Here is a 23,810-nt window from a genome sequence, read left to right on the forward strand (position 1 = left end):
TTCTTTGGTGAACAGTAAATCTAACCTTGCTGGTGTGTCCTCACCTCGAAACCGTGTCTCTTCTTTGACCCACTGCGTCATCACATTATTCATTGTTATATTTAATAACATAGTACCCCACGAATCCTCGCCGCCTCCCGAGTACCATTCCTCCCAGTTCACCTCTTTACAATTTTAAGTCACCCACCAAAATTATATTATTGCTTTTCTCAATTATTTTTTGCAAGTAGCTAGCCATATCTGACAACATCTCATGGTATTCGTCATCCTTCCATGCTCTCGTCTTTGGGGGAACATACACTACCGCCATATCTCTCTTAACATTCTCTCCAGTTTCTAATTTCATATATATCACTTCAGCCCTGCCTTCTCCCATTTCCACAGTATCTACATTTATGTTGTTCTTCACTGCTATCATCACTCCTCCTCCCTTTTTTTCTTTTCTGTCTTTTCTCCACAGTTTGTATTTACCATCTCCCAAATGAACATCAATATCTTCTCTTAATTTGGTCTCTACAAAGCACATGACATCAGGTTCATGTTCTCTCAAGAAATCATTAATTTCGATCCTTGTCGATATGAAACCATCAACATTAGTATATATCACCTTCAAATTATTTTTGACATTATTAATACCCTCTTCTCTCCTACTCTCTGTCCGTACCACTTCCTCAACTTCTGATCTTTCACAACCATCCCCCCTAGTTTCCTTCACTTCTATTTCCTTAAATACCCTTTCCTTACTTTCATATCCAATATTCTCCAAAAAAAAGTATTACGTTCTTCCTCTGTCCTCTTATCATTTTTATCCTTTACTTCTTCCTTTAATGATTTTAAAACTTCTCTTTCTTCTTCATTCAGATCTTTTCTTATTATAATATTTTCCATCCCCGCCTCTTTGCTTAATTTCCAGGTCACTTTAAGTATCTCATTTATTACACTTTCTGATGTAAACTTGACTCTCATTGGTCTTGTTTCCCCTTTCTTATAAGGCCCTATCCTCCTTACTTCCTCAATTTCTTTTACCCACTTGTCTCCTTCAGGGTCAATCTTGCCTAATATTCCTCTCACCATGTTCGTGTCTCTCTCGAGTCTTGCGAACCTAACCTTTTCTTCCTCTTCCCTGTTTCCAAATACTACCACACATCTGTTCCTTTCTACAGTTTCTCTCACTATTTTCTCTTTTTTCTTCAGTATTTTCACTACATTTTCTTCCATTTCTTTCTTGTTCATTTCCCTTTCTTCCTGGATGATCTCTCTTAAGCTGACCACTTCTTTCTGTTCTTCTTCTACGTGTGCCCACTTTGCCTTGTGTTCTTCTAGTACATTACTCACCTTCTCCGTTTTATTAGTACTCTCTTCAAGTTTCCTCCTCAGTTCAACATTTTCCCTCTTCAAATTCTTAATCTCTTCATTGGCTGTTTCGTTGGACTGGATTAGACTCTGTATGGTGGTTTCCGTATTTCCTGACACATCCTTTATCACTAGATTCTCTACTTTTTTTTCGAGTTCACTAATCCTCATAATTAATGTTTTCACCAGGTCCATGACATTAGTATTAGCATCAAATCCTTGAAATTCCATTCCCTCATTGTTTACATTTTCGACCATCTTTAACGTACCGGTAAAGTACCTAAACAGCTGTTACCGAATAAGCCACAAACATTCATGTATACTATTGCCAACAAATCTTTACATTTTTGGTAGTCTACCAACTTTCATTATTTTAAATTTAAAGAAAGACCCTAGGAGACAGGACAGACAAAATTCCTGGAACTACTCAGGGTTAGGAGCGATGCCTGGGACGACCTCTCTCTCCGGCGGTTCGTGTGTGTGTGTGTGTGTGTATTTACCTACCAGTAGTTGTATTTACCTAGTTGTGATATACAGGATATAGCTACACTCGTGGAGTCGTGTGTCTGTTTCTCGATAAGTTGAATTATGCTTTGAACTCGTTTAACGCCTTAACCGCGGGGCGTCACTTTCGTGACACTTGGGAGCAAGGGATCATACCGCGGGGCGTCGCTTTTTTGATTCTGTGTTATTTTGAATTCACCCGGGCTTCCAAGTGGTGGCTTGTATCATCTATCAGTACTGCCAATGTCCAGCACTAGTCAGCACTCCTAATCTCATCTGTACTCCCATCCGTTGTTGACAATTTAGCCATTTCTCTCCGTTCTTGACTCCCCTCCCTACCCCCCCTCCATTACCCTATCCTCTCGCCTGCCTGGCCGTGCTACGCTAAATCTTCCCTGGAATTTTTCACTGATTTCATCCATTGAAATAAGCCCTATGCCCTATTCTTATACCAAATAATATATATAAGAAAGAAATAAGGTAAGTGAGAGTGCCATACACCTGGAATTGGCTAATTATCACCTGACAACACCTCATGTGCACTCGTTCGCTAATTTTTGCTGTTTATTTCCCCTTGAAATATGCCATATAATCTATTTTCATAATAAATATACATATAAGGAGGGAAGGGAGAAGCCTAAGTGATATTTACATTCACCTGGAACTACCTAATTTATAATGTATTGTCTAGATTTCCTACCAATCATTTCACTGCTATATATTAGCTGCTGTCAAGAGGCTAACATTGGCAGTAATGCATTTCCCTAGGTAGGCCACCACCCCGGCCCACCCTTATCAGTTCACTCTCATCTTCCAATGTGGAGGTACGTCTGTTTGCTCTTGCTAACTTCAGGGACTTTTCACCCCCATGCAAAGGGCCCTGTGACCTTTACCCCCTACTAAACCTCATGTGGAAAGAGGTAAAGGGCTGACAGTTGATAAAAGAGTGACTACGATCTTTCTATTGAGTAAAACAGTGCAAGTGGAATTGTAAATAATGTGTAAACAGCAAGTGAAAGTAATGAATGTAAATATACGTGAACAGTGGAAAATAGTTTTATAAGTTACTTCAAGTGACAGTGCATAACACAGTGTAAATAAAATAGAAATGTAAATAACGTAAATAAAATAGAGAACGTAAATAGAAATGTAAATGAGTAGTATTATAAGAATACGAGTATATACCCTAGGAGTAATGAAAGTAAAAGTTTCACTCTAGCATGTCTGAATACTATGAGTTATGAGAGTGAAGGTGAAAGTGACATTCACTCTCAATGCTAGTATACAGGACGAGAAAGTGAATGCTACGAATTTTACTGAAAGAAATTGAATCCCTACAGTGACAATAAACTAATACTACTGAAGGAAACTTATGGATAAAGACTGAAGATATATATAAGTGTTATATAGTAATAGAAATATAAAGTGTGAGGGGTTTTATGAATAATAAATGACAGAATACCAACAGCGAACTAGCGCAAGTGGGAAGGTCATATGCGCTCGTAATTTTCATTGCTTTCACAGTGGTTTTTATTTGGAGTATGGAGCCCAAACTACTTGATAATCATAGAGTAGTGTTTATAGTGTTAATATCTGGCTGTGGTAATCATATTACGGGTTGTCGGGAAGTGTAAAGTGGAGACTTCATTACCCAACTTCAGAGGTCTCCACAAGTCCTACGGTAATCGACGAAGGCTCAACAAACATCCCAGGAGAAAGCTGAAGGTATGTGCCATATGCATATGTAATTTTAATATTCTAGGACTAATAACTGATTTTTGGCAAATATTTTTTGAGAGTCTGTCGGAGCCCGAATAACCCCGCTGGAGACGCAAGACATTGGGAAACATGCCCGCGATGTAAGGGTTAAACATAACGGGGGTTTCATTCTCTCGGGATTTATCTTGGAATGATCATATTACTGTACAGTGGGGCACCAACTTTCGCTACAGCAGGATTCGCGGAATCCACTTTCGCGGCATGCACCAAATATTCCCTAACTTCCACTTTCGCTTGAAAAAAATCGATTTTCGCACACAAATTTTGGGTTTGGGACAATATTTTGAACTTTGAATTTCCTGCACCGCCTGCCCGCAACCCACCACCATCTTGAATGACGTCATATCAACACTCTGTCCACCCATTCCCGCCATTGTGTACGAACGTGCTAGCTCCATTGTGTTGGATTCTCACGGTTCAGTGGCCTCTACTATACCTGGTAGTGTGGGGAAAGGGCCTGGTGGTGTGGGGGGAGAGCCTGGTGGTGTGGGGGAAGGTGCGGGAGGCAGTGGTGGTGATAAAAAGTGGCCGGGACATTCAAAGTCGGGAGGAAAGGCTCGGATACTTACCCCCAACATCCATTAAACACCTCAACCTGGTCTCTGTGGTATGTTTCTCCTCATATAATGTGTACTGTACAGTTTTTATTGTTTGTATCTCACAATGCAATGTACAATAGTGATTTGATGTACTGTATTGCAAGTGAAAATGAAAATCTGATGTTACTTTAGGATAACCGGGAACCAATTAGCCTTTTTGCCATAAAGACAATGCCCCAATTTTCGCTAATTCCACTTTCGCACATTATTTATGGACCCAATTAGGCGCGAAAATTGGTGCCCCACTGTACATCTCTTGTAAAATCTGCTTCCAAGAGATTAGGTGTGCTAAGGCGACTCTGTACCTTCTTTACCATTGCATAGTTGTTGACTTTATTCACGGGTTTTATTCGCCCTTGTGTAGGGTACAACTCTCATGTGTGGGGAGACTCCCTGTGTACAGATCTTCTCAATAGGGTGGCATCAAAGGCTTTTCATCTTATAAACTCTCCTCCTCTTACTGGCCCCCTTCAACCTCTGTCTTTTTGCCATACAGTTGCATCCTGTCTCTTTTCTGTCGGTGCTTCAATGGTCACTGCTCCTCTGAACTGTCTGCCTGCATCCCTCCACCTCCATGACTGGCGTGTAGCACCCATCTAGCAACAGATTCTCATCCCTTTTCTGTCCAGCTCTCTAATGCAAAAGTTAACCATTACTTCCAGTCCGTCATTTATGCAACAGGTCAGCTCTGGAACTGTCTCCCTCTATCTGTATTTCCTGCTGCCTATGATCTCCAGTCTTTCAAACGCGGTGTGTCCAGGCATCTCAAAATGATCGGATCTTGAATTTGGCTCTCTATTGTATTTTGTTTTTCTCTTGGAGGGAACTGTTACTGCGGGCTCATGGCCTTTGGTTCCTTCTTCCTCGCATTAAAAAAATAAAAAAATAAAAAAAATAAATAAATAAATAAACAGCATCTTTTTTGTTTTTGTTTTCCGATTGACTCAAAAACTATTGGTTGTAAAATTCCAAAATCACCATAAGAAAGCTCGTGAAATTCTGCATCCAGACATAAGCTTTGCTCTTGTACGGTGTGGACAAAATTTTGGGCTAGGATGTTGGGAATTTATTTGAAGATATTTTTACACTTGAACAAGTTTTATTCTCACTTCAATTTCTGTACTTTTATGCATCTGTTTTGTGTGTTTTTATTAGTTTATCTTATAGTATAAACACCATCGAAGATGATAGTATACAATTTATACCACTGTAACCAATTTCTGGGGACAAAAGATTTAGCCGTGGAATTTTTTTTCTTTGTGCCCGGGCAGAAGCCCCCGCAGCTGGGATGGAGGGGGGATGGGGGGAGAGGAAAGGGGATGGAGGGAGGACCGGGAGAGCTGCGTATTCCACCTCATCTGCATTCAGATGCACTCGTTTCTAACCTAGGGAGAGGGGAAGCACTTAGAAAACACTTTATTGTTACAACTTAATTTTAAACACTTTTCAAATACTGTATAGTAATGTACACTTTATACACCTTATTACAGGCATGCCCTGGATTAACGATGTAATTGGCTAGGTAAAACTCCATTGTTAGTTGGGGTTTCGTATATCAGGGTACATTTAACATGTAAAGTGATGTGGAACATTTACCAGCCTTGGGTTTCCCCCCAAACCAAGCCCAAAACCCACCCAAATGAGCCCCAAAACAAGTTTAAAGCCAATCTAAATGGCCTAACAGCTGTCAAAGAAGCTAACCTAAGCCTAACACCTGTAAATAACTTACTAAAACCAACAAATAAAATCTGAAAATCATCAACTACTGTATAAGTCTGGAAAAAATCGAGCTTGTAAACTGTACCCCAAAATAACAATGTTCACTCCACCTGTGGCTAAAACACATTAAGTCTAAAAACAATTTATAAATCAATCAAAACACACAGTTTTAGTCTAAAATATAATCAAAATTGGTAAAAAAAAATCAAAACCCATCATTAAACCAGGGTTTGGCTGTAGTTTGGTGGGGTATTGTGGTATTTCTGTCCCCATTGTTAAGCCAGGGTATTGCATGTAGGGGTATCGTATATCGAGGTATTACTGTATTTATGATCTTACAAACTAAAGATGTTCACTTTGTATATTTCACTTATCAGCTGTCACCTTCAGACTTTTCCCGACATATAAGAATTAAGTCTGGTTGGCTCCTCTACTTCGATAAAAACGAATTCCGGTATATTGAAGTCCATTATATCTAGGTTTTAAAGTATATCTAATAGCAGCGAGAGCAATGGGCTCAAAATACTGTTTTATTCTACCTAGGGGTATTTGCAGAGGGCTCACTTGTAACATCCTTGGCCCCAAACTTCTCATCATAATTATCTTCAGGCCCTTCAGCTTGTCTTGGTCATCACCAGGAGTAGTAGCCTATTCCCCTACTTCAGAATCTCTTTTAAAAAAATTTTCAGCTTGCTTTTCATGCTTCAGAAGTCTCTTCCGCTCGGCCTTCTTCCTTTCCTCTCTCCTTTTCGTCTTAGAGGTCTGTTGCAGATCAAGTTTACATATTTGAAGACAGCTGAAGCCACCTCTCTTGCCTCTTTGGGCCTTCAGGAACTTGAGCTCAATGACAGGTAATTTCCGAGCCTGGGGACAGGAGCACTTAAAATGAGCATCACTGGAGCAGTTTACAGAGGAGCTGTGGTCCTGGCATGTCAAAATCTTGCACTTGCATCTGGTAATATCAGTTTCGCAAGGCTGTCCGTGAGATGCTTTTTCTTCTGCCTCATGACTCTTTTTCCAAGAGATATCTTCCAAAGTCATCCACTTAGAAACTAGGCTGTCAATTAGACTTTTATCCTTCAAGAGGACCTCCCCACTGAACTGAGCATTGGCAGACCACCATTTAGTTTTGATAAGTGGAAGAAGATCCTGTATCATCTCTCAAACTGGGTAGTTGTGCTGGTTGATGCCATCTTTAGACAACTTCTTCTGCTGAAGTCAAAGAGCAGCTTTGAAAGCAGTTTTTATGGTAGGTAGTTCAATATGGAGTAGGTCTCTGGGCCCTCCTAGGAGTTCACTCATGTGAGATCTACATGTTTTCCTTGTTGTGGATGCCAGCCTGAGTCCTGAAAACCAGAAAATCAAGTTTAGCTTGCTCGATTACATTTTCTGAAACATGAAATATTAACAGAAGACTAATATAGTGTTGTGCCAGGCTCTGACTTTCCACAATGTCACCTAACTACTGTATTCTGTTGTACTTTAATTGTTCTTTTGTTGCCAAAATGCTGGAGAGCAAGACAAGAAGAAGAATATTTACATTTTGTTTAGGTAAATTGCATTTGTTTTTTTTTTTTTTTTTACGTCTGTAGAAGAGAGACTCCACATAAAATTAAATTTTGCATGGGAGCACACCCTCACCAGGTCCCAAATCAAAAATGGAAGAATTCTGCAATTACAGAGGGATTTGGGACTGAAGTGACTGCTCAGGTGTCAGCCAAGTGCTAGCGGTAGGTGTAAACATAAAACAATCATGATTTTGAGTAGGTAAATGGTATTTTGTTTTGCTTTTTGTCTAAAACAGACCCCACCTAAAATTTAATTTTACATAGGAACACACCCTCGCCTGGTCCCAAATAAAAAATGTTGAGCTGACACTCTTCTTTACTGTCCAGTGTCCCGTCAGACAAAATCAGTTAGGTCATTGCAGTGACTGTTTTCAGTCCACTGTATGTATGTGTGTGAAGTTGGAGTCTAGTTATGTAACTATGTAAAATATTATTTACAGTTGATAGAGGAATGTATATACATTTTCACTGAGAATGATAGACCATATAAGTGATGTCCATTTTGACTAAGAACATAGCATGTAAGTGCGCAGTACAGTGTCATTGAAATTCTAAGTGATGCAGTAATATCTGTAAACTTGCATCTTCACTTTGAAATATCTTAACTTGCAGTGCATTCATATTAAGTTATTGAGGTAGGAGATCAATATATAATTATAAACTTTTATGAAAACTCATGGTTTTTCGCAGTTTCTCAGTCTTCGTGGAGAGTGACCGAGTAAGAACTTTCCAATTGTGCATATATCACAACCTTAGAGCTCCTTGAGTCTAGGAGTGCCAGTACTAATCACAGTTTAGAATCCATGCAGACTCACCTACGTATTGAAGTCTGAGAGACAGTTAGATACTAGACAACCTCATAGACTTGTTTTATACCCTCACAGCCTCTCCCACCATGCATTGACACCACTTTAAATGATTCTGTAGTTGGTTTGTTTTAATCTGATGGAACTGGACCACTCCCACAACTTCAATACTGAATCATGGGTACATGAAATTCATTGTCTTTATTTATAGATAGGATTGGATCTCTACTGTACAGTTACTATTCAGATCTGCCTCCCACTCGAACTACTTTTGGCTATCAACTGAGCTAATAGGGGTTAGAGGCTTCGTCAGGGTAAAACAAACCTGCTATTGTTACACCACACTCACCTAGTGTTTCCACCATGTTTAGTCACAGGCCAACCAGTCTAGGATTAATTCAGACTTTAGAGACAAGGTTGTAGATCAAAGAATATAGTCACAGATAGATCAGAGAATAAAGTCACAGGTAGATGTTCTTTCTCATATCTTACATTAACTCTCTCATGGTCAGGATAACTCTGGTATTCTCTTCTAGCTAATGCCAAATTATTTTCTTCAGCTGAGAATGAATTTGAAACTCTGAGAGTGTTAACACCATTACCATTAACACTAATAATTAGAATAACCCTAGTATTCTGTTACAAGTACAGTACCACCAGATAATTTTGCTCAGCTGACAGTGAGTCCAAGAAGCATGAGAGTGTTGAGCAGTAGGTTATGAGGTTTAGTGTCTGTGATAAGTCTGTGTAGAGTCATAGATTCATTGTTTGTAGTAGAGGACTAACACACAAACTTTATGGTGAGTTAAAGACTCATTTCAAATCTCAGAGTGCGTTCAGCTGTGTGTGATTATATACTCAGCTTACCATCAGCAGTCACATGAGACTCGATATGGAGCTGCATCAACTTTCTTGGTAAACAGTCACACGCTTAAGGTGAGCTTCCAATCTTCCTAATTTAAGTTGCATTCTCACATACAGTCTCACTCTGTGTACATCTGACACATGCCATACCAACTTTCTTACCTTTTGTAATCACTGAATTTACTGGCCTCTCAGGATTTAGTGTTGTAGTGTATGTATCCATTACACTACTAAGATTTTCACATTTTCCTCATTGCACCTTGTCATTCAGTCCAGTATTGGTATTCATTGTCCAGACAGTTCTGCTACTCTTTGTCTGGTACTTTTGATATTCTCTTCCTTACACCCACACATATGCACTTCAAAAGTAGAAGATACCTTGCTTTAAATGTTCCACAGCTGAGCCTTTGCTCTGAGATTTGATTCAGGTCTTAAGTATGCAAACCTGATCCATTGAATCTGGTGATATAGGTTGTATTTTATTCTTGTTACTGCCTTACGATTTTGCATAGGTTAGGAAGACTTTGACTTGGAGGAGTTAAGTATAGCCTCTGTTAACTCCTTCACTACCAGGGTTCCTTTGTAAGCTGAACAAAGTTGTCTGAAAGCACCAAGAATAAATTTTATGTCACCAGGTTCAAGGGCTGAAATTAGGTAGGATGGAACTGGCACCAGCCAGCATCAGCAGTTGTAACAACCTGGGAGTCCTAGTTGGGCAACAGTCATGGAAGTGCAGTCCTGAGCCCCTAGTTTCTACTCACCCTTTAATCCTGCCCTTGGATGGAAGGAAGACATAGCCAGGTTATCACACTGAATGAAGACCAGTTATCCAGTGTTGAAGTGGTAATTCAAAGCTTTGATAGACTGCACAAGGAAGAATTCATAATGATAGTGTTACTTGTGCAGCTTTTGAACTACCAACACTAGGTTTTTGCTTGATGTGAAACACCTTGCACAAGGAATAGTTCATAATGACCCTGTTACTTGTGCATGTTTTTGAACTAGCAACAGTAAGTCTTCATTTGGTGTGACACTTATCTGTGACATCATTTCAACAAGGGATAGAGGAAAAGGGTGAGCAGAAAGTACAGTTTACAAGTGTATATGACTAAGGTGATAGCCAATTAAATACTTTCAGGTATGACTGCCCATTTATTAGATATGCCAGATAAAGATTTTGATTATGGATTAGTTTCCTTCAGCCAGAGCTTCAACCATTGATAATAGTAGAACTCATCTATTTTTAACATCCCATGTTCAGATTCACAAAGGTGACCATTTAGTCTTGTAATTTTACCTCCCCATAATCCATTGTACAAAAATGACCAATTATTAATCCTTGCATCACCTGCTCTCCAGATTTACCCTGGATCCTCACATCCGGAAGAGATTTAGGTGATAATTGTTGTGTGTTCTCCCTCGCCCTGCTGTCTCTCTTAACCTGTTCCCTCTTATTATGGAAGAGTTGTGAGGATGACTATAGTGTGGGTGTTTGTCTGTGTGTGTTTCCTACTCATCTATTTGAGAGTTTCTTTATTTTATGGGATAGATTTTAAGATGGTGATTTGATGTTTTTCTTTTTCTTTTTAGCTTCTGTGTTACATTCACAAACTGCACTTGTCTAGTGGAGTTTTCGATGATGAGTGTTGATGTATTTTTATTCATCCCTAGTGTTTAGTGAATTCTTTATAGACACTGCTCCTTACACAATATATATCACATCCCCTAACCTAATACATTTCCTACCTTGAACTGACAGACCAAAAAGAAATACGTTTTGTAGGGAAACAGAACATCATTCCTAGGGGATGGAAAAATAACTTCCCCCCCCCCTTACTCCCATAGGGATGCTTCAGATACAGATCATACATATCCTGAAAGTCTTGTGTTGACAGAGTGGTTGTGGTAGCCTTGTTGATCACTGGTTGAAGTAAAATAGACAGATTTATTACTTTGCTATGTTCACAAGTGACTACAGTATATCTAGTCATGTTTGAAACTAGAGAGAAAATACACACTTGGGGTGTATGTGGATTAGTAGAGTGTATTGCCCAGAGCTGAGGAAAAGGTCACGATACTAATATGCACACAAACACCAAGACAGCATAGCATTAGGAAAATGCACTAGATGGCATCTTCAAAGTACCATAAAATCTTTATTATTTTATGCCAGCATAATGTTACTTCACTGCACATGTCCATAAAGGAGTCTTGGATGTCAGCTCTGTGGAAATGCGAACACATTTTGTAACAAATATTGCTGGCCATTACATTGCTCAGCATTTAATATATATCTCAGACGACATTCACAGGGACACTGGTTCATTTTCTGTACCTCACTGATACTTGTGTGACTGCTTAGTACCAATGCAGACATGAATTGTCATAATATTAGACAAATTCTTCAAGGATATGCAGGGAGACAGGTTATATTTGCCTCATTGTAAACATAATATTTTTCTTTTCTTCTTTCTCTTTTTCTATTGCACAGTATCCACCTCATGGCATATGCTGGTTAATGCTGTATTTCAGATACTCCACCTGTCTAGTGAGCCAGAAGTGTATAATTCATGATTTAGTCCTGGGTTGGAGGTCTGCAAAAGGGAAAACCCCTCCTTTTGCTGTTGCAGGTCTCTTCAGGTGGCTGAAGTGACCCCAGGATGCCTAAGCATTAAAAGGAAAAGCTTTAGCAGACCCAAAAATCTTTGTTCAATAGTGAAGCTGTGAATACTCTTGAATAATAGCTTCATGTTGAAGCAGGTAAGGCATCACCTCCTTCAGAAGGTGGATCCTCCTCCTCGCTATGGAAAAAGAAGTTGGATGTAAAGAATGTCAGGGCTCACACATGGAACAGTTGTGAGAGTGTAGACACAGACCACATAAGACTGAGTCTGATACCTCTTAAGATATGTTCAGAAAACTGATGGACATAAGACAGTCACAACCTAAGACTGAGTCTGATTCCCTTTAAAAAATGTTTTAAAAACTGTTTGACATAAAGTCAGTCACTTACACAGAGCAAGGTGATGCCTTTATATCTGTCTTCTCAGCTTCAGCCAGTAGTTATCTGATACCCTTCAAAATATACTTTAAAAACTGTTGGACATAATGTGAGTTATTTGTACACAGCAGACTTATACCCTTCTACCTGTTATTTCAACTTTAGTCAGTAACTGAGATACCATATATCCCACTCCCCCTCAGCTCATGGGGAGATGTGTGACACAGTACTTGTATGTCTGATCAGCTGTGTGATCTGTTCTGTGGTCTTTTGTGGAGGAAATAAATAACGTTAGCCTGCCATATTTATTATTACATTATTTTTATTATTATTATTATTAGTAGTAGTAGTAGTAGTATCATCATTATTATTACTGCACAACAAAAACCATGTCAGCACTTTAGAAAGGTTATCAAAATAGGACAAGGTTTTACTTAGCAATGTACAGTACCTTGTAGTACAGTACTTGTGTTTTGAATCAGCAGTATGTCAGTCACATGCCTTAAATTCATCATTCTATAATTCTGGCAAGGACTGTCAATTCCATCACCTGCCTCAGCCTTACTAAGAGAGAACTCAATGTGCATACATACAAACCCCCTCCCTTATACCATTAATGTGCCATCAACTATACTATTGATGTTGAGCTATGTATGCTTGTAGCAAAATTTCAAACCCTGAGAAACATATTAATTGAAAAATTGCACACATAACCATTGGGGTCCAATAGCTGATATTCCAAATTTAGTCCAAACTAATATTCTGTGAGGGGATGTTTTAGCCACCCTTTGTGCTGCTGTGACATATTGGTGCAGTGTGAATGGCAGAGTGTTTGGTTTTGCAAACCAACATAGGATATTACCATCTTTAGATTTATCAGTTAATGTATGAGAGAGAGAGAGAGAGAGACCAACCAGGTTGATGTTATCCAAGAGAGTGTTTTGGCTACTTTTGTTCTTGTGTGACTGAAGTAATTGCAATTGGCAGCAAAGCTGCCTTGTCCCAGCAGTGCGAGCAGAAACTATTAGAGGTAGCGTAGTTTCATTGCTGATGCACAACCAAAGCCTGTATTCTTGTCAAGGTAAGGAAATTCCCTAGCACCTCTTCCCTAGCAATTTATTTTTGGATATGACTGGCTAATATAATTTTCTGTACATTATGTATGCAGAGTATAATGATGTGTGAAGGATTTATGTAACAGAATGGGGCAATAAGGAATAATAAGTTAAATAAATCCTGTATGCGAAGGTGTTAGGGAGCTTCCTTAACCAAAGAGAATACGGGCCCTGGTAAAAACACTGGTCTCTCTCTGATTCACTTTGTGTCAACAGCCTGCCTAGAAAATAATTTTGTGTATTTTATATATGCATTTGTGTGTGTGTGTGTGTGTATGTGTGTGTGTGTGTGTGTGTGTGTGTGTGTGTGTGTGTGTGTGTGTGTGTGTGTGTGTGTGTGTTTACCTGATTGTGACATATAGGAAATGAGCTACGCTCATGGGGTCCCGTCTCTGTTTCTCAGTAAGTCAAATTTAGCTTTAAACTCGTTCAAGTTTTTAGACTGGATGATCTCTTTGTCCAGGCTATTCCGCAGGTCTATACATCTATGAGGAAAACTATATTTCTTGATATCTTTCAAGCTGCTTGGCTTCTTCATTTTTATTCTGTGTCCTCTTGTTGCTCTGTTATCCCATAAAAACAGATCTTCTTTGTCACTTTTATCTACTCCCATCATGGTCCTGAACACTGCAATCATGTCACCTCTCTTTTTCCTTTCTTCTAAGGAAGGCAAATCCAGCTTTTCCAGCCTCTCTCTGTAAGACAGATCTGCCAGACTGGGGACCATTTTGGTTGATGTTCTTTGTATTCTCTCAATCTTGTTTATATGTTTGTTTTTCTGTGGGGACCACACTACTGCTGCATACTCTAACCTGGGGCGAATCATGGCCACTATCAATTTCTTCATCATCTTCTCATCCATATAATGAAAAGCTACTCTTATATTAGTTAGGAGTTTATACGTCTCTCTAACTGTCTTGTTAATGTGTTTTTCAGGTGACAAACTGTCCTGGACCAGCACTCCCAAATCTTTCTCTTCGCTTGCTTTTGTGATTGGTTCATTACCCATCAACTAATTCAGTGATGGCCTCTTGGTACTTTTTCCCATTTCCAAAATTTAAAATTTTTTGCATTGAATTTCATTTCCCACATGTGGCTCCATTTGTGTATCCTATCCAGATCCTCCTGCTGCATTTTACAATCCTCCTTAACCTCTACCTTCCTCAAGATCTTTGCATCATCAGCAAACAGACTTGCATAACTGTTCACTCCATCTACCATATCATTTATGAAAATCAGGAACATTACTGGCACCAACACCGAGCCCTGTGGGACTCCACTTGTTACTTTCCTCCATCCAGACATCCTATCCTTTATTACTGTCCTTATTTGTCTCTCTCAAAAAAGACTCATCCATTCCAGGAGGTTTCCCTTCAGTCCTCCTATATGCTTTAGTTTCCACATTAGTCTCTTATGGGGTACCTTGTCAAAGGCCTTCTCCAAATCTAAATACGCACAATCCACCCAACCATCTCTCTCCTGAAGCATGTCCATCGCTGTTGAGTAAAAACTCAACAAGTTGGAAACACACGACCTTCCACTTCTGAATCCAAACTGACTACCAGCCAAAATATTCATCTCTTCCAGATATTTTACCCATCCATCTTTCAGAATTCTCTCACACAATTTTGCAACCATGCTGGTTAGAGACACTGGTCTATAATTCAGGGGTTCTTCCCTGTTTCCTCCCTTTCATATTGGTACCACATTTCCAATTTCGATTCTTGAGGCACTTTCCCCCCTTCTAGAGAACAAACAAACTGTTAATCTTATCCGCCACTTGTTCTCTGCATTCCTTCAGTACCTAATTAGAGATTCCATCTGGTCCTGGGGCTTTCCTTACATCTTGAGTTTCCGGTAATTTATATATATACTTTGTGTGCTTCCACTTTTATATCTTTTATCACTACATTTCTAGTCACTCCCTCTCCTTCCACAAACTCCTTTTCATTAGTGAAAACTGATTGGAAACATTTGTTCATTATTTCTGCTTGCATTGCCGCATCTTTTTAGACCTCTCCTTCTACTTTCATTCATTCATTCATTCATTGCCAGACGCCATGTATCCCAAACGGGGTGGCCAAGGGCTTAGAGTTAATTGTTTTACAGGGAGGGGCACTAATCCTCCACCAACCCCACCTGACACGTAGGGAGAACGTTATGCCAACAGCATCTGGTGTTCCTAGGCGGTCACCCATCCAAGTACTAACCAGACCCAACGTTGCTTAACTTCGCTGATCGGACGGGAAGCGGTGTACTCAATGTGGTATGGCCGTTGGCTTCTACTTTCAATTTGGTGATTCCTTCCTTTTGTTTCAGTTTGCCATTGACAAATCTGTAAAACAGTTTGGGTTCATCCTTACATTTGTCTATTATACCTTTTTCAAAATTCCTTTCTTCCATAAGCAGTCTGGATCATTTCATAAGTTTCTGTAGCGTTTTTGCCCAGTTTAACACAAAACTTTACTGCGTATCCAAATTGTCTTCATGTCCCGACTGCATTGTGCGAACTAGTCAGCTGTGACTAGTGGTGTATAGTAGGGTGTGTTTAAAGTGCTGTAACAGCCGTCTCCTTCAGCCTGGAAAAACAAAATTTGGCTAACATCTTAGCTCATTAGATGTACTGTATAGTAATAGTATATTAAAGTGACAATAATCTAGGACAGTTAGAAGTGCCTCTCCCAAAAGAGTCTCAAAACTTCTGGAATGCACCTCGTATTTTGGGTGTGTGTTTGTGTGGTAGGGGAGTGCTGTTTATGGTGAGATGTGGAATGTGACTGTGTTCTGCTGTCCAGTTTGTGAGAAGGGTCACTGTACTGTAGATTTGGCTGGGGCTATTTTGAGCCTGTTTGTGGTGAACCATTCTTGTAGTGTGTTGAGGTAAGGTTGGAGGATGTGTGCAGCTGTGTTTGCATTTTGGTGTGTACATGTGTTATATCATCTGCACAGGAAGCTATGTGTATCTGTGGTGTGTGGGGTGTGGGTATGTCATGCATGCATAGGTTAGAGTGTAGGCAACAAAACAGATCCTTGGGGGATGCCATTTATGAAGTTTCTGATATTCGAAGACTGACTGGCAAATGTTACATGTGCACATCTGCCTGCTAAGTAGTTTGCCAGCCATCTTTTTGTGTTATTGTGTATGTTTGTGTTGAATATTTTGTTTGTGAAGTTGTGGCGGGGGATGGTATGAAAAGCTTTGCTAATGTCTAGTGTGATTAGGAGTGTTGTGTGGTGACCTAGCTGAATTCATGCCATCAAAAACTCTCCATGTAAGGTCTGTAAGAAGTGTGTTTGTGGAGTGTAGTGGCCTAAACCCATGTTGTGAAGGGGCTAGGAGGGTATGAGGTGTAATTAGTTGTAGTGCCAGTCGTTCAGTGACTTTAGAGGGGGTGCAGAGAAGTGTGATGGAGTGGTGTGAGGAAGGTAAAGTGGGGTCTTTGTTGAGTTTAGGGATAGTGATGATAATGCCATGCTTGCAGATGTTGGGTATTTCGATCGAGTCTGGCATAAATCGTTAATTTCCAAGCTGCCTTTTTATGGTTTCTATCCTTCTGTCTGTGCCTTCATTTATGGTTTCCTTTCTGGTCGTTCTGTATCCGCTGTTGTAGACGGCCATCATTCTTCTCCTAGATCTATCAGCAGTGGTGTTTCTCATGGCTTTGTCCTATCTCCAACTCTCTTCCTCTTATTCATCAATGACTTTCTAAGCTGTACATCTAACCCTATCCACTCATATGATGATGATTCCACCCTTCACCTTTCCATTTGGTTCCTGCAATGTCCATTCATTTCAGCAGTTATTTCAACAAACAAGGATGAGGGTATGGCACACCTAATGTCTGACTTGGCTCGTATCTCAGACTGTGGTAAAAATAATCTTGTTGTTTTTAATTTTTTTTTTTTTTTATGCGAGGAAGAAGGAACCAAAGGCCATGAGCCCGCAGTAACAGTTCCCTCCAAGAGAAAAACAAAATACAATATAGAGCCAAATTCAAGATCTGATCATTTTGAGATGCCTGGACACATGAGCCCGCAGTAACAGTTCCCTCCAAGAGAAAAACAAAATACAATATAGAGCCAAATTCAAGATCTGATCATTTTGAGATGCCTGGACACACTGCGTAAGACTGGAGATCATAGGCAGCAGGAAATACAGACAGAGGGAGACAGTTCCAGAGCTGACCTGTTGCATAAATGAAAAACTGGGAGTAACGGTTAACTCTTGCATTAGAGAGATGGACAGAAAAAGGATGAGAGTTTGCTGCCAGATGGGTGCTACGCGCCCGTCGTAGAGGTGGAGGAATGCAAGCAGACAGTTCAGAGGAGCAGTGACCATTAAAGTAGCGATAGAAAAGAGATAAAGATGCAACAGTGCGGCGAAGAGACAGCGGTTGAAGGGAGTCAGTAAGAGGAGGAGAGTTAATGAGACGAAAAGCCTTTGACTCCACCCTATTGAGAAGAGCTGTATGTGGGGAGCCTCCCCACACATGAGAGTTGTACTCCACACAGGGGCGGATAAAACCCCTGTATAGAGTCAACAATTGTGCAGGGGTAAAGAAAGAGCGGAGTCGGCTTAGCACACCCAATCTCTTGGAAGCAGATTTTACAAGAGATGTAATATGATCTTTCCAAGATAAGTCCCAAGTAAATGAAACCCCAAGCATGTTCAAGGATGATGCAGGATTAAGCTGAATATTATTAAACATTAGTGGGTATACCTGTGGAAGATTTTGTCGGGTTGATAGGTGTAAGAACTGAGTCTTAGATGCATTAAAGACAACCATATTATTTTTACCCCAATCAGAGATACGAGCCAAATCAGACATTAGGTGTGCCACAGCCTCATCCCTTGCTTGTTGAAGTAACTGTTGAGATGGGCGTTGCGGGAACCGAATGGAAAGGTGAAGGGTGGAGTCGTCAGCGTATGAGTGAATAGGGTTAGATGTACAGCTTAGAAGATCATTGATGAATAAAAGGAAGAGAGTTGGTGATAGGACAGAGCCCTGAGGAACACCACTGTTGATAGATCTAGGAGAAGAACGATGGCCGTCTACAACAGCGGCTATAGAACGACCAGAAAGGAAGCTAGCGATGAAGGCACAGATAGAAGGATAGAAACCGTAGGAGGGCAGTTTGGAAATTAAAGATTTATGCCAGACTCGATCGAAAGCCTTTGAGATGTCAAGTGCAATGGCAAAGCTTTCGCCAAAGTCCCGAAAGGAGGATGACCAGGAGTCTGAAAGGTAGGTGAGAAGATCGCCAGTGGAGCGTCCCTGACGGAACCCATACTGACGATCGGAAAGAAGGTTGTGATAGGAAAGATGCCTTAAAATTTTTCTATTAAGAATTGACTTGAAAACTTTTGAAATACAGGACGTTAAAGCAATTGGACGATAGTAGGAGGGTTGGGAGTGGTCACCCTTCTTTGGGACTGGCTGAATGAGAGCAAACTTCCAGCAAGAAGGAAAGGTACAAGTTGACAGACAAAGGCGAAAGAGTTTGCCTAGGCAGGGTGTAAGCACAGAAGCACAGTTCTTGAGAACAACAGGAGGGACCCCATCAGGCCCATATGCCTTGTTAGTACTGAGGCCAGTGATGGCAGAAAATACATCAACTGAAGACATTTTAATGTCAGCCATGAGGAAGTCAGAGGGGGGAAGTGATGGAGGAACAGCACCGGAATCGTCTAAGGTAGAATTGGAGGAGAAAGTCTGTGCGAAGAGATCTGCTTTATCAGTAGAAGAAATAGCTACAGAACCATCAGAGTAGAAAAGAGGAGGGAAGGATGATGAGGTAAAGTTGTTAGAAAGATTTTTGGCAAGATGCCAGAAGGAGCGGGAAGAATTCGAGTTGGAGAGTTGAGAGCATTTAGTATGGATGAAATTATTTTTAGTAGAGCGAAGAACAGACTTAGCATGATTCCGGGCAGAAACGTAAAGATGATGTGATTCAGGGGTGGGTTGGCTCCGGTACCTTTTGTAGACCCTCTCCTTGTTGCGGACAGCATTAGAACAAGCGTGATTAAACCAAGGCTTTCTTGCATTAGTCAAAGGATATGAGAAAGGAATGTATGCTTCCATGCCCGAGAGAATAACCTCCGTAATGCGCAAGGCACACTCAGATGGCTCACGGCCATGAAAGCAATAATCATTCCAGGGAAAATCAAAGAACTGCCTGAGGGCCTCCCAGTCCACGGCTCCAAAATGCCACAGACGACGTTTCACTGGAGGGTCCACAGGCTGTACCGGAGTGATAGGACAGGTTAAGGTAATAAGGTTGTGATCGGAGGAGCCCAACGGAGAGAAAAGATTAACAGAGTAAGCAGAAGGATTAGTTGTGAGGAAGAGGTCAAGTATGTTGGAGCTCTCTCCAAGGCGGTCAGGGATACGGGTAGGGTGCTGTACAAGCTGCTCTAGGTCATTAAGGATAGAAAAGATGTAGGCTTGTTGACCAGGTGGATCCGTGAAAGGAGAGGAGAGCCAAAGGTGGTGGTGAACATTGAAATCTCCAAGAATGGAGATTTCAGAGAAAGGAGAAATGGATAGAATGTGTTCCATCGTAGAAGTAAGGTAGTCGAAGAATTTTTGATAGTCAGTAGAATTAGGAGATAAGTCAACAGCACAGATATATTTAGTCAGAGAATGACAGGAAAGCCGAAGCCAGAGTGTGGAGAATTCAGAAGAATCAAGTTCAGGAACACGAGAGCAAGATAAGTCGTTGCGTATATATACACAACAGCCACCTTTGGCTTTGAAATGAGTATAGAGAAAGTAGGAGGATACAGAAAAGGGTTTGCTGTCAGTTGCCTCAGACAGCTGAGTCTCCGTTAGAAAAAGAAGGTGAGGTTTAGAGGAGGAGAGGTGGTGCTCAACAGAGCGAAAGTTAGAGGAAAGGCCGCGAATGTTGCAGAAATGAAGAAGAAGAGAGTCAGACCGTGGTTCCAGGCACCTTGAGTCGTCACCGGGAGACGGGCAGATGCATCAAAGACTCAGTTCTTACTCCTATCAACTCGACAAAATCTTCCACAGGAGTACCCATTAATGTTTAATAATATTCAGCTTAATCCTGCATCATTCTTGAACATGCTTGGGGTTTTATCACTTGGGACTTGTCTTGGAAAGATCATATTACATCTCTTGTAAAATCTGCGTCCAAGAGATTAGGTGTGCTAGGCAGACTCCGATCCTTCTTTACCCCTGCACAGTTGTTGACTTTATACACGGGTTTTATCTGTCCCTGTGTAGAGTACAACTCTCATGTGTGGGGAGGCTCCCCACATACAGCTTTTCTCAATAGGGTGGAGTCAAAGGATTTTCATCTCATTAACTCTCCTCCTCTTACTGGCACCCTTCAACCTCTGTCTCTTTGCCGCACTATTGCATCTTTATCTCTTTTCTATGGCTACTTCAATGGTCACTGCTCCTCTGAACTGTCTGCTTGCATCCCTCCACCTCTACGACGGGTGCATAGCACCCGTCTAGCATCAAACTCTCATCCCTTTTCTGTCCATCTCTCTAATGCAAGAGTTAACCGTTACTTCCAGTCCTTCATTTATGCAACAGGTCAACTCTAGAACTGTCTGCCTCTGTTTGTGTTTCCTGCTAACTGTGATCTCCAGGCATCTTGAAATGATTGGGTCTTGAATTTGGCTCTCTCTTGTATTTTGTCTTGGAAGGATCAGTATTGCAGACTTGTGGCCTTTGGTTCCTTCTTCCTAGCATAAAAAGATAAATAAATAAATAAATAAAAAATGTTGTGCGAGTAGCTGTAGTTTGATATGTTGGTGAGTGCTTGTATGCCTTGTGGTCCAAGGTGTTTAAGGTGAATGTTGCTTATGTTGTCTGGTCCACAGGCAGATGAGTGCTTAGGTTGCTAATGATATGCCTCATCTGGTTGTAAGTGAAAGGTGCATAGTCTGGGTCTGTGGGGAACACTCTCTTATGTCGGATGATACATCAGTGATTGCGATGGGGGTTTAGATGGGTGACATGTGAAAAGTTATTTATGAGAGTGTTTGCTTGTTGTTTGTTTGAAGGTATGGTGTCTGTTGTTATGATGGCAGCGTGTGATTGTGTAGTGTTGCTGTTGGAGAGTATGATGCTGATTAGTGTTTTGTAGAGTTTGCTGGTGTTTGTTTTGTGGTCAAGTGTTTGGAGATAATTATTCCAGTTTAATGTATGCTTTTCTGATATTTTATTGTTTACTTGAGTGTTGAGTTCTTGTATTTGTTGTACGGTGTCTTGTGTATAGGGTGTTGGGGAGTATCATAGTTTTTTTTTTATGTGCTCGACTCTGGGCATAGGCTTCTCAGCCTGCTCCCAAGGCCCAGTAGTCCTCCTACATATCGTACACCTCTACATGTCACCACGTCAGCGCTAACACCCACCATCCATATTGAATACATGCTAGGGCTGTCTCATACAGGACTGGTGTATTGGTATTAGTGGGGGTGTTTTTACGACTTGTCGGCAGGTCTTCTGGTAGATAGGTAAAGTCTACCGTAATGAAATTTAAATCCTTAAACTGTTCCCTGTCCCAGTGGGGATTTGAACCTGGGTCCGGTAGGACTGCAAGCCACCTCTCTACCGATTGAGCCACCGCCTCCCCCATTGACTGATGAGGTCTTGAATTTCTAGTGTGAAGTGGGGCTTTGTCTCTTTCTGTTGCCTCTAGGGATGTGTCTTTTGTCTGCATTTCGTATAATTACAGTGTATATTGAAAGTGTGCACAGCGGTGTTGATGTTTGTGATGGGCGTACTGTTTAATGTTTTGAAATGTTGTTCTGTTTCAGTTGTGAAGGCCTCTCAGTTGGCTTTCTTATAATTAGTGTATGTGTGTCTATGGCCAGCTGGGGTGATTCTGGTTTGGTAGTGATGATGATTGAGAGGTGATCAGATCCAAGGGTTTTGACCACTCTCCAAGATGGTTGTGGGGGCAAGGTTTAGGGAGCAAAAGGTGATGTCTCAGGATGATGGGAGGAAGAGGGCTTGGTGTGGGATATGGGTATGTTGATGGAGATTATTCAGTATGAAAAGATGATCTGTTTGTGATTGTAGTACAGTAGAAGTCCGATTTTTCGGCATCTATGGGACCAGGCAAGAGCCGAAAAATCAAAATTGCCGAATTATCAAAAACCCTACCCACTCAGTACCTTACATGTTTCGGTGAACACTATCATCACTACTCATATCATTACAAATGTGTTTGGAGAGAGTACTGTATACTGTTTGATACTGTACAATACTGTAATGAATACAGTACTATACATGAATATGAAAAATAAAGAAATTAGTGAACATACTGTATATAAATATAATGGTACAGTAGGCCTACAAGTTCACATGCACTTACATAAACTTATAGTAGGTTCCTTATTTACATATGTACAATAGAAGGGGTTGATTGGAGTCTGCTACTGCTGGAAGAAGTCCCCAGCAGTAGAAGGTCCTGCAACAGGCTCTAAGGACTCATGGAGAATTTCAAGACTGACGAAAAAAATCGGAAAATCTGCCGAACGATCAGAGATTTTCGTAAATGGGACTATTTCTCAAAACTGCCGAAATGTCAGATTTGCCAGGGAATTGGATGCCAAAGAATTGGACTTTTACTGTACCAGCCCTCTGTCTGTGGTTGGGTCGTTGACATGCCAGGCCGACGCCTTGGCGTTGAAATCATCATCCAGGATGATGTTGGGTATGTTAGCGATGTGGTGTATTTGTGGAGAGTAATTGTGTGGTACTGTGGGGGACAACTGGGGGGGAGTGTATGTGTTGGCAATTGTCATATGTGATTTGTTACCAGTGCATATTTTAATTGATTGTATTTCTGTTGTGGTGTCATGTGGCGGGAGAAGTGACTTTGTGTGTGCACTGGTATCTGAAAAGTTGATGGATTTGTGTACCAGGGTGATAAGTCCACCGCCACCGCCATATGCCCGGTCTTGTCGTATGGTGGTGGTATTATGAAATGTAGGTGTTTTTTGTGTTCTGTGTAGTTTTGTTTCTTGTAAGATGGCACCGTGTATGTTTTGTTGTTTGATGAATTGTATGAGTTCTTGTTTTTTGGTGTTTATGCCATCTATGTTTAATTGAAGGGTGTTTATGTTGTGTGTACAGTGTGTGTTGGCTGCTGCAGCACGGGGGGGAGGTGATGGTGTGGGTGGAGGGAAAGGGGTAAGAGAAGGTTGTGATGGAGGTAAGGGTTGGGGTGTATTAAGATGAGGTGGAATGGAAGGGGATGGGGGCTTGGATGGTGTGGGAAGGATCGGTGGGTTTGACTGAGGTGTGGAGGAAGTAAGAGTAGGGTTGGTGGGGGGGTTAGTGGGTGGGGGGAAGGAGCATAAGGAGCAGGTCCAGGTGTTGGTGTAATGTTTTCTGGATGCAAATGTTGTGCAGGTGTAATAGGTCCAGCTCTTGCAGGACTTGCACTGAACTGAACTCTTTGTCTGTCGGCTCAGCGTGATAGGTTTTGAGCATGTTGGACATGTGTACTTGTTGGTG

At 41.0% G+C, this 23,810-nt stretch overlaps 1 protein-coding gene and 1 non-coding gene across 2 annotated transcripts in view; one reads left to right on the plus strand and one right to left on the minus strand.

The window, feature by feature from the left end:
• rdgB (retinal degeneration B) overlaps positions 1–23,810 on the plus strand; it is a 303,195-nt gene that overhangs the window by 263,303 nt on the left and 16,082 nt on the right. The gene's annotated exons all lie outside the window — the stretch shown is intronic.
• Positions 15,470–15,588, minus strand: LOC145394291 (5S ribosomal RNA). The gene has a single exon (XR_013896363.1). It is a non-coding gene; the product is annotated as a 5S ribosomal RNA (ribosomal RNA).

The sequence above is a fragment of the Coenobita brevimanus genome, chromosome 26, assembly GCF_032717465.1.
Source record: "Coenobita brevimanus isolate Jiangsu-jjx chromosome 26, ASM3271746v2, whole genome shotgun sequence".
NCBI classification, from domain to species: domain Eukaryota; kingdom Metazoa; phylum Arthropoda; class Malacostraca; order Decapoda; family Coenobitidae; genus Coenobita; species Coenobita brevimanus.